Source organism: Lathyrus oleraceus, chromosome 5 (assembly GCF_024323335.1).
Source record: "Lathyrus oleraceus cultivar Zhongwan6 chromosome 5, CAAS_Psat_ZW6_1.0, whole genome shotgun sequence".
Classification (NCBI taxonomy): Eukaryota; Viridiplantae; Streptophyta; class Magnoliopsida; order Fabales; family Fabaceae; genus Lathyrus; species Lathyrus oleraceus.
The window spans coordinates 106,089,014-106,106,965 of NC_066583.1; the positions used below are offsets into that span (position 1 = coordinate 106,089,014).

General features: G+C 36.0%; 1 pseudogene; it reads right to left on the bottom strand.

Moving 5' to 3' along the window:
* Nucleotides 1-6,980: 6,980 nt before the first annotated feature.
* The window catches only part of LOC127079036 (beta-galactosidase-like), a 104,428-nt pseudogene continuing 93,456 nt past the window's right edge, over nt 6,981-17,952 (bottom strand).

The window sequence follows — 17,952 nt, forward strand, 5'->3', positions numbered from 1 at the left end:
ATTGGTTTAAGATTTATTATAACTTATAACTCATACATTTTAGAATGGAAGTATATGGTTGTTTAGTTGTATATTAAATAACTGACTAATTTAATTTTATTATAATTAAGAATTAATTGGATTCTAATTCCAATATAATTTAAAAATAAAAATAATTCATTGGTATGACAATCATATTTTACATGTTTAATAATTGATTTTATGACAATTACCAATTAATTGGATAATTAAATTATATTCAATCAAATGTACATATTTTTTTAGTATTACCAGAATTAGTTTTACCACTTTTATGGACATAAGTTTTAAACCCTTAAAAACCAGAAGCATGGAAAATATGTATAAAATATTATATATATTAATCTTTATCTCAAATATTACTAAAATATAATATTTTGATATATATATTTATAATTAAAAAACATTCATAATGAATATTTATTAAAATTCATCCATCACGGCTTAACATATATTTTAGCTATATGAACATTGCTGCCTAATGAATACAATATTAAAATTAAATTCATTTGAATCATCAAAACTTCATTTAGTCTCTGTAAAAAATAATGCTTATTTGTGATATTTATTAAAGAAACCCAATCTTGATAAAATATTTAGAATAAACAATATTTAAAGTTGTTCACAATTAAATTCAATAATATCTGGGTCATAAATATATATATATATATATATATATATATATATATATATATATATATATATATATATATATATATATATATATATATATATATATATATATATATATATATATATATATATATATATATATATATATATATATATATGAAATACAATGAAACCAAAACCACTAATGAGACATTGATGACCCAGATATGTAAACCCATTTCAATGGGGAAAGCGGTCATAAAGACTCCTGCCACAAGAAAACTTTACTTTATACCCCTACATTTATTCATGTACCCCATCATTCTATAAAATATACTAATTTTATCCTTATATATTTTTAATTAATTAATTATTTTATTTTTAAATATTTTTAAATATTTTTAAAATTTTATTTTATGTACCGGAAGAGTTTACAAAAAGAGTTCTGGTCGTATTTTTCAAGTACTTTTTTTAACTTTTTTTTGTGTGTAAAGTCTTCCAGTATACAAAAAAAAAATTAAAAAACTGCTTGAAAAATGAGTACCGAAATTCTCTTGCAAAGTCTTCCGGTACACAAAAATTGAATACCGGAACTCTTTTGCAAAGTCTTCTGGTACACAAAAAAATATTAAAAAAATACTTGAAAAATGACTACCGAAACTCTTTTGTAAAGTCTTTCGGTACACAAAAAATGACTACCGGGACTTTACTATTTTAAAAAATACTTGAAAAATGACTACGGAAACTCTTTTGCCAAGTATTCCGATACACAAAAATTAACTATCGGAACTCTTTGGCAAAGTCTTTCGGTATACAAAAAAATGTTAAAAAAGTTTGAAAAACAACTGCCGAAACTCTTTTGTAAAGTCTTCCGGTATACAATTTTTATTTATTTAAAATAAATAAATAAATTAGTTAAAAATATATAAGGATAAAATTGGTATTTTTGTAAAATATAAGGGTGTAGGGATAAATGTAGGGGTATGAGGTAAAACTTTGCTCCCACAAAGGTCTAAAAAACTTTAATTTATCACAAAGGATATGTAAACCCGAATATGTCTATTATTTTTTTAAGAATTAAACGCATGAATTTAATGATAATAAATAAAATAAACTTTTTTTTAAATCATTAAAGATAATCAATGAATTGATGGACTTAAATTACTTACCTATTTAATTATTGACAATTTTAATTTTGTTATAGTTAAGAATTAATTGGATTTCAATTTCATATTTAGTGGTTAACCCTTGCATAGAATAGGAGCGCATTGTCCTAAGAAAAGTCATAGGAGCGCATTGTCGTATATAAATAACAATCTCTTAACTTTTTTAATACCACATCCTAACAACTTTCTTAACACCGACCATATTCACTATATATCCATTCGTAGAAATGATTTTGTTAGACGAATAGGTAATAATTTTTTTATCTAAAATATTGTATTTATTATTCACAAAATATACTTTTATATTCAAAATATTTAACATTATTATTTTTTCTTTATAAAATAATTGATTCTAATATTTTATTGCTATATATCTTTTTTCTTCAGGGAACTCTTTTACATGTAACAAAAGCCAAATAGCTTATACCACGATTTAGAGAAATGATAGAAGAGAGAAATTCATATACCATAAAAAAATATAAAAAATAGTTCATGTAAATGAAACATACAAACCAATCAAAGGCTTAAAAATGCATGTTTTTTGGGAACGACTTATGTCATAAATATTCAAGACTCATACTCCACAATTCCACACTATTATTTTGAATTTGTCACCATAGAAACAATTTTAGAAAGAGTTGGAGACAACAATGTTCTTTCTGGTAGTATTATACATAAGTTACCCTACAACAATATAAATTATATTATATAACTATATTCAGGTTTCTTTTCAGACATGATTGGAGTGCTTCATTCTCTTGGACATTAAGAACACATTTACTCATAAGGAAAACCTACAAAAATTCACAGACTTGAGTTAGGGCTACAAGAGTAAGATTTTAACTACCCATATTTGCTTATTCATATAGTCGTATATAAATTAAGTGTATTAAATTAAAATTAATCTAAACATTATAATAATAATTTATTCATTTATACATATGAATGAAATTGTAAAGGCCATGTTGTGGGAAAAATAGCTATTGAATTTGAAATTTTGATGATAAGTCAATAGAAAAAATCACCATAGTTGCAATCACCTCTACAATAGTGAATGTGTTTAGAGGTAACTATATATTTAAATCTTATATATATTATATTCACTCAGAAGTATTACCATTTTCACTAATAAACTTAAATTTTTGATCCACCGCTCAATCAACTCAACTTCAACTATTCAGATTTACATCAATCTAGAAAATTCAGAATTCTAAAAAATTAGTGTACCCATTGATTATACTTTATTTGGTTACTAATATTTATTAATTGTCTTTTTATTCTGTATAAACTATACACTCCATCAAATACTTAGCTAGAAATAAAGGAGATTCCTATCATTGAGTTTTAAAATATGTCACCTCAAAAGATAATGACTCAAAATAGAACTACACTACAAAATGTAATGGCAATGACATGAGAGTCAGATATTAAGGTACACTATACATTTTAATTAAAAAATATTTTGTAAATACAATTATGTTATTTTACTTACCAATTTTTTTAAACTTTTAAATATAGGAAGTTTTCTTCACAATTTCAGTAACTATAAATGAAATTGACGATAGGTTTGGATGGCATTACATTGGATGTGAAAAATGTATGAAGAAACTTCACCAAGAATGCCATGAATTTAGGTGTCCTTCGTCTGAACCACCTTCCAAATACTCTAAATAAAGGTTAGACATTTGCAATCATAAACCATCTTATTAAAAAAATTATTATTAATATAAGGTAATGCCGAAATGTTAAAAGTTAAATGTATAAACTTTTTTTTTTGAAAAATGTGCATTGTTTTTATTAAAAATTGATAAATAATTTTTTCATTGTTTTTCCAACACAAACTTTCCATTTTTAGACTACTTAACATGTGCCCTTAGGGCACAAGTTAATCACATGTTCAAGATAATATTGAAAGTGTTCCATGAAACCGCTAATGCGAGTTTTTATAAAAAAAATAATATATATCATAAATAAAATTTTATTTTATTTCAAAGACTTATTTTTACCATATGCACAACCTTCTTTACAACCAGCGCATCACGCAGGTCGTATACTAGTTTACTATCATTTATAAAACCAAAACTCATCGGTTTATGATTGGTGGGGAGCATACCATTTTGCTATATATAATTATATCATAAGAAAATATTTGACATATATTTGGTATCTCTTGGTGATTCTTGTAACATCCCATACTTTCCGCAAGATATTGTTCAGAATATACTATTAAAATGCGACTGCTTTTTTATTTCTAAAATGGAATACTTATAATGATAACTGAAATAAAATTCAAGAAAAAAAGGTAGACTTAATAAATTTGAGCAATAGTTGGAAAAATCTCTAACGGAAGAAAATCAAATAAAATAGTGTACCATAACGACCAATAATTAAATAAAGTGTTAATTTGCAAAAATCATGTTTTTTCCCTTACGCACTTCGAGCAACAAATTCAATCATAAATTTCACCTAGAGTATCTAAAATGTTAATTGTACGGGTCAAATTCCATATACACATTGAATCATGTTGACCATAACAAAATGTCATAAAATATCACAAAACACTTCACTAAGAAAAATATAATTAAATTTTTGTATATATATATATATATATATATATATATATATATATATATATATATATATATGAAATATATATATATGAAATACAATGAAACCAAAACCACTACTGAGACATTGACAACCCAGATATGTTAACTCATTTAAACGGGGAAGCGGTCATAAAGACTCCTGCCACAAAGGTCTAAAAAAACGTTAATTTATCACAAAGGATATGTAAACCCGAATATGTCTACTATTTTTGTTAGTAATTTAACACATGAATTAATGACAATAAATAGAATAAACTTTTTTTTTAAATCATTAAAGATAATCAATAAATTGATGGACTTGAATTACTTACCTATTTAATTATTGACAATTTTAATTTTGTTATAATTAAGAATTAATTGGATTTCCATTTCATATTTAGTGGTTTACCCTTGCATATAATATTCATTTATTATCATCACCCTTTCATTCATTGAGCCGATTAAAATAATAAACATAGGAAAATATATACGCTTCAGTCATAAGAAAGGTCATAGGAGCGCATTGTCGTATATAAATAACAATCTCTTAACTTTTTTAATACCACATCCTAACAACTTTCTTAACATCGACCATATTCACTATATATCCATTCGTAGAAATGATTTTGTTAGACGAATAGGTAATAATTTTTTATCTAAAATATTGTGTTTATTGTTCACAAAATATACTTTTATATTCAAAAAATTTAACATTATTACTTTTCGTTATAAGTTAATTGATTTTAATATTTTATTGCTATTTTTTTTCTTCAGGGAACTCCTTTACATGTAACGAAAGCCAAATAGCTTATACCACAATTTAGAGAAATGATACAAGAGAAAAATTTATATACCATAAAAAATATAAAAAATACTTCGGGTAAATGAAACATACAAACCAATCAAAGGCTTAAAAATGCATGTTTTTTTGGGAACGACTTATGTCATAAATATTCAAGACTCATACTCCACAACTCCACACTATTATTTTGAATTTGTTACCATAGAAACAATTTTAGAACGAGTTGGAGATAACAATGTTCTTTCTGGTAGTATTATACATAAGTTACCCTATAACAATATAAATTGTATTATATAACTATATTCATGTTTCTTTTCAAACATAATTGGAGTGCTTCATTCTCTTGGACATTAAAAACACATTTACTCACAAGGAAAACCTACAAAAATTCTCAGACTTGAGTTAAGGCTATAAGAGTAAGATTTTAACTACTCATACTTGCTTATTCATATATTCGTATATAAATTAAATGTATTAAATTAAAATTAATCTAAACATTATAATCATAATTTATTCATTTTTTCATATGAACGAAATTGTAAAGGCCATGTTGTGAAAAAAAATAGCTATTGAATTTGAAAATTTGATGATAAGTCAACCAGAAAAGAATCACAGGTAGATGATACCATGTGAAGATGGACTCTATGCAAATCATGCCATGGAAATGACAAGCTTTTGGCTATGGCTTGGAGAAGAAGAAAGAAAGGCTAACATGCATGCAACGATGAGAAAAGTAGAACCAATGTATTGGTTAATCTTAATCAGTTACATGAGCATTGTTTTGCTTATATATGAAGTAATCTTCAACTAACTAACCAACTATAGTGTAACTAACTTAGAGTTAAGTTATTTATGTTATGGGTGTTAGTTACATCATCATGTAGTTACATCGGCATGTGCATGCGTATGATTTACATTATCATCATCATTTCTATTATCATTAACAAAATCAATAATAAAAATTCAACTCATCATCCAATTTAATATCACTAGCTTCTATGTAACTCTTAATAGTCTTAACACATTCATATTCTCTGGCATTGAGTCATCGTCTTTGTATATCATATTAAACAACTTCCAAATTAAACGTGTTTTATTTTGTGCGTTTTTACGGTCATAGAACTCTTTTAATTTATTCAACATTTATGACCTTGATTTTACTTCTTATAATCTTCTTCCTATGGGATAAATATGTTCAAACAAGCTATTCATCTATTTGAATTATTATTAAATAGGTTTTATTTTATATATTATTAATTTAATTTTTTGGTTGATTTTAGTAATTTTTTCTAACTTTACATTATATTTTATTTGAAATATTTTAATGAATTTACTTACTTAATCTTAAAATTTTATTTTTCTTTCATAAATATTTTAAAATATTAGTGGAAGTGGGAGAAATTTTGTAGAATTAAGTTTATAATTGGAGTTATAGATTTTTATGACATCTAATTGCATAATTTAATTATGATTTTAAATCATGAAAGTGAATAAAAAAATGTGAGATAGAAATAAAAGAGAAAAGAGGAACTGCACTAAAGAATATAATTCTAAAGATCGTCACATAAAAAAATTATGACGTGGCATAGGAAAATATAAAAGATATAAGAGTGCACCTGAACATAATCAAAGCCCATCATCAAAGTCATCACATAGGAGTTGTACACTCCTAATTTGTTTTCTAAGATAATAATAGTTATTTATACTTTTTTTGTTAATTTGTCTAGTCTAAAGTAAGAAAATGAAACTATGATGACTAAGGTTGTAGCATAAGTAAAAAATTGAAATTTTAAAAATAAAAAGTGGAGCCCAACAGAAAAATATAACATAAAGAAATATATGTCACACATTATAGAATGTGCTAACATGGAGACAAATTATAATATAGAACTACACGTGCACCATTTGTACACGATTATCTTCAGGATTAGAGCCATCACATAGGAGTTGCACAGCTAGCTGGCCATTTATGCCACCTTTAGTTATTCCAAATATGGAACTTGTCACGTTAATTGAACATAATTGTTTTCCACCACATGCTTTTTCGACCACTGCCACACTATGGCGTGATTCCCATTCACCTACTTGAAATGATCCACAATTTCCTTGTGGATCTCTGTCATACGGTGAACTGACTTGGGGTGTTTTGCTTTTTATCGCAATGTCGCGGATAGCAAGAGTCGCCACCGACTTTTCTTTTATCCAATAAGGAAAGATGGAAAAGAACAGGAAAGACCTCAATAGATTTTGGGTTCGGGAGGTACATTATACAAAGGGAAGGTGTTAGCATCCTTTGTATCCATGGTTATCCATGGGCTCTTAATTGCTGGATCACTTATATTTTTGTCTGAAAAGTGTTGGTGAATTGTTTAAAAATGTTTCGAAAAGAGAGTTTAACTTTGTAATGATTCTCGTATGAATGTATACAAAGTATTTATCTCGTTTGATTTTGAAAAAAACCGTTTAGAAAAATGTAACTTGGTAATGATTCTAGTATGAATGTATACCAAGTGGTGATTTTCTAGGACTTGCAAGGTGTGAGGGGTGGAAAATGTTTTAGGTTATGATCCAGTAATTGAGAGTTATACCTTCCTAAGGTCGTTATGGGTATTTCCTATCCTTATGAGGGTAAAACTGTCCTTACTATTGAGAAGTAAGTAGTTTTATCCTTTGGATGTAAAAGGGTCATCGTAGGGTCATCGATAGGTCATTGAAGGCAACAGTTGTAAGGATACCTTAGCATTCGAAGGGACGATCATCATTTAACCGTAGGCTACACCGAAGGGTCATCGAGGGACAAAATCGTATTTTCGAAGGCAACATCCGAGGGACCATGATTTATTTTATGATGATTTAACCGAAGGGCCGTTGCTAAGTGTATCCCTACATTCGCGGGACATGACCGTTATACCGTAATACCGTAGGGCAAAAGAGAGGTCCAAGATCACATATTTAGAGGCCATGTTTTAAAGTTAATTAGGTAATTAGGGTGAATCTCCACATTAAAATCAATACATTAAAAATAATACATTAAAATTAATACATTAAAATTAATTAAGCAATTTAGGGCAGCTCTTCACAAGGGTATCCCACAAATAAAGTGGAAGACCTAAACAACAATCTTTTCCTGGGGTGTGTGAACCTTTGCAACATTCAGCAAACGGGTTAGAATACCAAATCAGGGTGCAATCGAGGATTACACCGCAAAAGAAATCACAACAGTAATATGATCAAATAAACAATGCCTGGCTATGATAAAACATGAATGAAAAATCAGAATAGAAAAGTCGGCTACTGTCAGGTTCGCGCCTGCCTCACCTAGCGAAGGCTTAGCGAATACTCGCTTCATGCTCGCTTAGCGACGTGCTAGCGAGCGACTGCGGATTCTGGTTTTGATATCAGTACAATTTCAACCAATTTTATGCCTTATGGCTTTCATTACAGCAATTATATGGTTAATCATTTAAGGTATTCAAGTGCACACTACAATTCACATGACAAACTTAAGATATTTTCATAAATTTAATCATAAAGCCATATGCAAATTAAGAACATAAGATAGTAATAGCAATGCCAACCTGTTTGTAATCGAATTGTAACCTTGAATTGGCCGACCGGATCGAATTGAGCGGAAGTGACCTTGCTGCCGCCGGCTTTTCCTTCAGGGTTTCTCGGAATTCTCAGGGTTAGCCTCCAGGGTTTTTCGTCTGTGAGCGCGAGGGTTTGCTTGCTAGGGTTCTCCTTTCGTCCTTTTTCGTTCTCCCTTTTCATTACTGAAGTGCTGGTATTTATAATGCTCTTTTTCATGACCTAATGGGCTCAGAATGAAGCCCGAAATTTTCTGTTGTCTGTCAGCTTCGCTAGGCGAGCGTGTAGCGAACGTGTAGCGAACGTTCGCTAGGCGAGCGTGTAGCGAACGCGTAGCGAACAGACCAGTTTGGGCCATTTTCTGGATTGGGCCATTCGTGAGCTGGGCCTTTGTTCCTTTAAGATCAGTGTCATAAAAATGAGTCGGAGTGCCCTGAAAAATGTCTTGAAATATTAATGGGCAAATTTTGGGGTATGACAGCTGCCCCTGTTCAATATTCTTGAACCGAGAGAGTCAGAATGGTATGTACGCCATTCGTGGTCTGGAGGTGGAAGATTATTGAACACTTAGAATGCCCCAAAAATTTGCACTTGTCAATTAGTTAGTCTTGATGGAGATGGGCTTAAAGATGCCATCTAGGAAGTTTGATGATGAGAGCTTCAGAGTACGTCGTACGTTAGAAGATATCTGAAGTCATGGGTGTCACTGGGTCATACGCTAGACCGTATAGTGGGTCATTCATTAGGCCGTCGAATTCCCTGGGGATTTAGAATGGGCCGTCCGTTAGGCTGCATCTGACGAAAAGTAGTCGTACGCTAGACTACACCTCGGAATGTACCGTATGCTAGGTAGTATCTGAGGAAAGAACATCCAAATGGGTCGTATGCTAGACCGTATCGGACTTGTTGGAGGAGTCGTATGCTATGCCGAATCAGGATGAGATAAGAATCCGAATGAGTCATACACTACTGGGGATAAAGGATCAGAATGGATCGTACGCTAGATCGTATCTGAGTTGCGGAACGAGCCGTCCGTTAGGCTGTATCGTTACTGGGGGTGAAGGATCAGAATGGATCGTATGCTAGATCGTATCTGAGTTGTAGACTGAGCCGTCCGTTAGGCTGTACCTGGTGATGAAGGGGGTAGTCATACGCCAGACTACACTTCAGAATGTACCGTACGCTAGGTAGCATTTGAGGGGATGAACATCCAAGCGGGTCGTAAGCTAGACCGTCTCTGAGTAGCAGAACGAGCCGTCCGTTAGGCTGCATCTGATAATAAAGGGGTAGTCATACGCCAGACTACACTTCAGAATGTACCGTACGCTAGGTAGCATCCGAGGCCTTGAAGGTCCAAATGGGTCGTATGCTGGACCGTATTGGAGTTGTTGAAGGTCGGAATGGATCGTACGTTAGATCGCATCTGAGTTGAAAGAGTCATATGTTGAGCTGAATCAGAATGAACCGTACGCTAGGCTATATCTGATAGTATTTGTATATGTTGTATTTGCAATAAATGTCTGGGATGGGCTTATAGATGCCGTCACTAGTAGGACGTCAGGATGAATGTTGTCATGGAGTGTATCTGAAAGATGTATTTGAATCTGAACGTAATCGATGAAGATGTCCGTCTGAATGACTCTCTATTTTGACTGTATCAGGAAGATAATTAACCTGAAAAATAAAGTCAGCTTCATGCCATGTCATGATGCATGAGATGCTTTATGCTTTCGAAAATAACTTGTATACGTGCGTTTTCGACGCCATGAGATTTGGTGTAAGAAATGATGTTTTCGACAAATGATGACATGGGTTAAAACGATTTGATTAGTATGGTTCGACACTTCGACCAGGAGGAGGTTTCGTCATTTCGACAAAGATGTTTGCACCTAGGAAAAGCACTTTCGACAAGACACGGAAGACCTTGCAGTATGTTGATAATTCGACAAAAGCCTGAAAGAAGACGTCACTTCGACTCAAAAGTAAATTTGAATTTAAAAGGTTGTGACGTTTGGCAGAAGACGCGTGGAAGCATCTGGCGAAAGGAGGAGAGCCATGTGTCATAGTTTTAGGATTTAGTCGTTATTGACAGTTATGTTATTTGTGTATATATAGGGTAGTTATTATCTAAAAAAAGGTGTGAAGAATTACTATATACAAAATTCCTGAAAACACTCAAAGTACCCGTGTGAGAGAAAAGAGTCATATTTGGAAAATGTATGTGTAAACAAACACCAATCCCTTCAAAGTTTATTTTATAAAGTTTAAGTCTTTACAAATCTCTTTTATGCTTTCCAGTCATTTATCTTTCTGCATTTTATACCTTTCGACACTTTACATTTCGTCAGTTAGTTTCTGCCATTTACTTTATCTTGTTAAATTTACATCTACGTTACATTGTAATCAACACACTTCGACGTAAAACACTTAGAGAAACAGAACTGAAAGATATGGAAGTGATTTTAGACATCTTCAAAACCATCTAGATTTGCACATGTCCTAGGATTTGTGTGGTTGATCCTGCAAGTAACCCAATTCTACACGTTTTGGTAAACCAGAGGTTGTTCGCCAAATTTCACAGCGAACAAATTGGCACGCCCAGTGGGACTGTGCAGAAATCTAGAAATTTAGATAATCACTAATCAAAATCTGTTCTTCATTTGTATGAGACTGAGAAGCGGTAAATTAGCCGTGTCCGAAGTAGAAATACCAAAAAGAACAAGAGTAAGAAAAATGGCGAACCAGCCAAATAATCCCAACGAATCCATCCCAGTATCTAACCCTGTCCCTTCGACAGAAGGCAATATAGGAACGGTCCCTGTGTCAGAGGCTGTACCTTCCTCAGCAGGGTCGATACCAGCGGTTTCGATGTCGCAAAACGCGCCTAGTTCGTCCTTCAGGGCACAACAAATGCCCATTGGGACACCCCCCCCTGTGGGAAACACTTCTAGGCCTTTCGTAACGAATTTCACCTTGCCTCCGCCTGGTAGGGAACAGCCCTTCGGAATGCCAACTTCGGTGATGGCAAGTTTACATAATTCCCCGTTAATATATTCAGATTCGATGGCCAACGTGTCTTCACCCTTACAAGGGTCAGGATATGGCGGAAACATGGGTAGATTGAATCAACAACCACTTTACGTGCCGCCAATAACGAATAATTCGGCGCAAGTGATTAGACAGCAGATGGACGAGAGTAATCACGATATGGTCCAAATGTTGACGCAACAAATGGGAGCAGTGTTTAATCCACTGATACAGAACACCACTCAAACAAACCAAGTATTGGCAGCGCAAATGACGCGCATTGCTGATTTCTTTGGAGTCCCTCAAACTCGACACAGAGAGCAAGTGGTTCATAACCCAGCGGTAGCGGTCCAGGAAGAGCCTACGATAAACCAGATACCGTTAGACAATCCTCAAACGAATGTCAGAAACCAAGAGGATATAGTCGAACAGCCTCGTGTCGAAATCCCCATTCCACAAGAGCCTAGAAGGATAGTAATCCAGAGAGGCCAGGACGCGGATGCGGTATTGCAACAACGGATACGGTATAATAATCCGCCTGTCGAAAACAACTTGGCAGCCATGGTCGAAACGATAATGGCACAAAACGGGATGAACATGGGTTTACAAAGGCCTAGTTACGCATCCCCACTATCAGAGTACATCCTGCAAGAAGAACTGCCACCGAGGTGGAAAGTCCCTAAGTTCACAAAGTTTTCAGGGGACACTAGCGAGTCCACTATAGAACATGTGGCACGTTATCTGATCGAGGCAGGGGAGATAGCCCGTAACGAAAATTTGAAAATAAAATATTTCCCTAGTTCCTTAACAAAAAATGCGTTTACTTGGTTTACGTCCTTGCCTGCAAACTCAGTATACACGTGGACCCAATTAGAAAGACTGTTCCATGAACAATTCTACATGGGACAAACGAAAATAAGCCTGAAAGAATTGGCCAGTGTCAAGAGAAAACACTCCGAACCAATAGATGATTATTTAAATAGGTTCAGGTTGCTAAAGGCTAGATGTTTCACCCCAGTGCCAGAACATGAGTTGGTCGAAATGGCCGCAGGGGGACTAGATTATTCCATAAGGAAGAAACTAGATACCCAGTACCTGAGGGATATGGCACAATTAGCGGATAGAGTGAGACAGGTTGAAAGATTAAGGGACGAAAAATTCAGGGCAAATAAGAATAAAAAAGAGAGGGTAGCCTACGTAGGGGTTCGCCAAGATGATGAGTTCGACGAAGACGGACCAAGTAGCTTCGACGAACAAGAAATCGACCTAGCCGAACTAAAACAAGGCCCACCTTATTCGTGTAAAGTACTAACGCCGTCGAACGGAAACCCAGTCGAAGCCAACGATAAATTCCCCAAAAGGACTTATACGTTCGACATTACTAAATGTGACGAAATCTTCGATCTGTTGGCTAAAGATGGTCAATTAATAAAACCACCAGGCGCTAAAGAACCGCCTGTGGAACAACAGAAAAAGAGAGGTTTTTGTAAATACCATAATTTTCTGGGCCATAAGACGTCTCGTTGTTTCCTTTTCAGGGATCTCGTGCAAAATGCAATCCGTGATGGAAGGCTCAAGTTTGGTGACAAACCAAAACAACAAATGAAGATCGACTCGAATCCTATGCAAGCAGTCGAAGCCCACTACGCTGAACCATCCGTCGTAAACATGGTGGAGGCCAAAGTTGCTCCTGATGGCAATTTGGAAATGGTGGAAGCCCCTGAAAGCTTCGACGCAAATGTCAACATGGTCGAGATTGCTGATGATCTTGCAAGCCAGAGAGAAATAGAAACTACTGAAGGTTTCGACAAGAAGGATGGTGACAATGCTGTCGAGAATGTGAAGTTTCGACAAGAGGAGAATTGGGACCGTTTGGGACAGCCAAGTGGAAAATATGATTATCTTGTGAAGTACAACGCGCCGGCAAGTTCTCAGATCGACATCAACACAATCCAACCAAGTGGTTGGGGGGAGGCTTCTTCAGAAGACAATGAGGAAATAGTCGACGAAATTGAGCATTCCCCTAATATGAAGGAAAAGGTTACTGAAGACCTTACGATCGAAAACAAGGCTGCTGAAGGCCTTGGTTCTGACGAAACGAAGGATGGTGATATCGCCAACTGCGTCAACACTATGGGGCCTTTCAGTAAAGAAGTCACAAAAATCAAAGCGGAAGCCGCTGACGGTCCTTCGAAGCCCGTGATCAGTGGGATTCTGCGCAGGACAATGGAAGACCCCAGAAGGAATTGGAACAAATGCTGTTGCAAACATGGGCCCAGGACCATATCTTGGTGCTGCTGCCCAGAGAAAGAGTTCGACCAGACACCAAAAGACGTCGAAGGCGAAGAAGAGAGGCTCATCAGGAAGATGAACGAATTGAGCATCGCCGACGAACGAAACGTTGGGGTAAATATGGTAGAAATATCTCAGAAGGACCAGGTCGAAGAGGGCGAAAATCGCCGTCAGAAAGAATACCAAAGGTTGGCGTACCCTAGAGAGGAGGAAAACTTACTTGAATTCATCAAGAGATGCCAAAGGATGAAAACCGAAGTAATGTTGTGCCCACGCTGCAGCGCAGTCTTCGACAGGAAGGCAGCAACCAACTTGGAAGCGGTGGATAAGACCAAAAGAAAGGAAAGTTGGGGAACAGTAAGATACGACCCAAGGAGAAGTAATCCCCACCAATGGAGGCACGGAGAGAGACGTCAGAACACCTATAAACCATCTGACAAGGCCACAGACGACAAATGGGTTCAACCCATTAGGGACGCCCAGGGGCAGAAGAAATGGGGAAAGTTTGAGGTTCAGAGAGGTGCGTCGATGGAAGGCAAGAAGGAAATGGAAAAACACAAGCCACGACCATACCCATCAGAGAATTACAAAGGCAAAAATCCCATGTCCAGGTCCCAATGGAGGAGGTTCCAAAGGCAAAAGAGGGCAGAAACGGAGATGGCGAAAAGGAACATGAATGGTCCAAACGAAGCGGAATCTAGCAACAATCATCAGACAAGGAGCAGGAAAGAGACTCCCCTCCAGATCAAACCTAGCAGAGTTGTCGAATCAGTGGCGTCGAAAGAGAAGATGCAGGAAGATGATGAAGTAACCGACAGTTTTAACTCTGACTCAGAGGCATCCTTCAACGTGATTTGCAACGTTGTCTCCGTTCTCCCTAGAGACTACGATAGAGTCATGGAAATTGAGGATGAAGGAGACGAAATGGAGGAAGAAACAATGGCACACAAGCCCGTCTGCTACTATGTGATGAACAACGGATGCGTCGAAGAGCAAAACGCTTTTTTCGAAAGACCAGACGACTCCATGAAAGCGCATTTGAAACCTCTGTTTATAAAAGGAAAGGTGGAAAATGTCGGCGTGAACAAGATACTGGTGGACGGAGGAGCGGCAGTGAATTTGATGCCCCACTACATGCTGAAGAAGATTGGAAAAGACGATTCGGACGCGAAGCCCCACAACATGGTGCTGTCGAATTATGAAGGGAAGATAGGAACAACTATGGGAGTCATCCAAGTGAACTTAACTGTAGGAACCATAACAAGACCTACGATGTTCATAGTCATCGCTTCGAAAGCCAACTACAACCTGCTGCTTGGTAGGGAATGGATTCACGGCGTAGGAGCGGTACCCTCTTCAATGCACCAACGGATAGCCATATGGAGGCCAGATGGAATCGTCGAAAACATCGAGGCTGACCAAAGCTACTTCATGACCGAAGTGAACACTGTCAACAGCCAGAGCTTTGACAAAAACTTGGCTCATATACCTCCCTGCAGCCCGGCAGAATTCGACTTGAAGACGACAGACAATGCCTATTGCTCCATGTACCTGCATCCAACGCATTGGATTCCAGTGGGATAAAGAAGTGATTGGCGAAACTTATATATGGGGAACCACTCATATAGCGCCGACGGGATGGGGTAGTGAATTTGACGATGACGAGTGAACAATCAGCGATCGAAAAGATTACGGCTTACATAGCCGAAAACAAACTAAAAGAGGCCCTTGAGGCTGAAGTAAAAAATATGGCTGTCGAAGCCAACCAAGAGAACTCCAACAAACAATGTCCTCAAGAAGACGTTGCGGAAGATCATGTTACCAACCAAATGGGCGGATGGCAACATCAAAAGCTTGACGCCATTTACGACGACGAACCTCTGGGGTTCGAAAAAGATCCAGTGTCAACAAACGAGAAGATGGTGGCGCAGGATCCTCTAGAAGAAATAAACTTAGGAGTGGGGGCAGAACAGAGACCAACATACATAAGTGCAAAAATGGACCCCCAGTTCAAGGTCGAAATAGTCCAGTTGCTGAAAGAATTCAAAGATTGCTTCGCATGGGATTATGACGAAATGCCTGGTCTCGATAGAAATCTGGTCGAAATGCAGTTGCCAATAATGGAAGGGAAGAAGCCAGTAAAGCAGACTCCAAGACGCTTCGCACCAGAAATCCTGTCGAAGATAAAAGAGGAGGTCGAAAGACTTCTAAGATGCAAGTTCATCCGCACAACCAGGTATGTCGAATGGATTGCAAATATTGTTCCAGTGATTAAGAAAAATGGTAAACTTAGGGTATGTATTGATTTTCGAGACTTAAACTCGGCTACCCCAAAGGATGAATATCCTATGCCAGTGGCAGAAATGCTCATAGATTCTGCAGCAGGCCATGAGTACTTAAGTATGCTAGACGGATACTCTGGCTATAACCAAATTTTTATCGCTGAAGAAGACGTTCCTAAAACGGCTTTCCGTTGTCCTGGAGCCATAGGAACGTATGAATGGGTAGTAATGCCTTTTGGTTTGAAGAACGCTGGAGCGACTTACCAACGTGCCATGAATTCCATCTTTCATGATTTCATCGAAACTTTCATGCAAGTGTATATTGACGACATCGTGATTAAGTCTGTTTCAGGAAAAAATCATATAGATCATCTTCGACAATCCTTTGAAAGGATGAGGAAGTTTGGTTTGAAAATGAACCCACTTAAATGTGCTTTTGGTGTGCAGGCGGGTGATTTCTTAGGCTTTGTGGTCCATAAGAAGGGGATCGAAATAAACGAGAATAAAGCCAAGGCCATAATGGAAGCGAAAGCGCCATCAACCAAAAAGGGGTTGCAGTCTCTGGTAGGGAAAATCAACTTCCTCAGAAGATTCATCTCCAACCTCAGTGGGAAGACACAAGCTTTCTCTCCTCTACTTCGACTAAAGAAAGAAGACTTCGCATGGGGGCAAGAACAGCAAGCGGCTTTCGACAAAATCAAGGAGTACCTGGCTAATCCCCCAATCCTGATGTCTCCTTGCAGAAAAAGAAATATGAGATTGTACATTTCGGCATCAGACAAAACATTAGGAAGTATGTTGTGTCAAGAAGATGAGAATGGCGTCGAAAGGGCCATTTATTATCTCAGTAGAGTCCTGAACGATGCCGAAACTAGATATAGCATTATAGAAAAGTTATACCTGTGTGTATATTTCTCTTGTATTAAACTAAAGCATTATATAAAACCTGTCGATGTATATATTTCTTCCCATTTCGACGTAATAAAGTATATGTTATCTAAACCTATTTTACATAGTCGAATTGGAAAGTGGGCTTTAGCTTTAACAGAATACTCCTTGAAATATCTGCCTTTAAAAGCAGTGAAAGGACAAGTGGTCGCTGATTTCATAGCAGACCACTCTATAAACGAAGACGTAGAATACGTCGAACTGGAACCTTGGAAACTGTACTTCGACGGTTCCAGTCATAAAAACGGAACAGGCGTTGGGATGTTGATTATTTCTCCTGAAAAAATTCCAACAAAATTCAAGTACAAAGTTGAAAGTCTGTGTTCAAACAATGAAGCAGAATACGAAGCTTTGATCGCCGGACTTGAAATCTTGTTGAAATTGGGGGCAACAAGAGTCGAAATAATGGGTGACTCCGAACTGGTAATAAAACAGTTGACGAAAGAGTATAAGTGCGTGAAAGAAAATTTGATCATGTACTTCGTAATAGCCAATAGACTTCTCAAGGCGTTCGACAATGTCGTCTTCAGACACATCCCCAGGTTGGAGAATCAAGAAGCGAATGATCTTGCTCAACTAGCGTCCGGATACAAGGTGTCGAAGGAAAAGTTAGAAGAAGCCATCGAAGT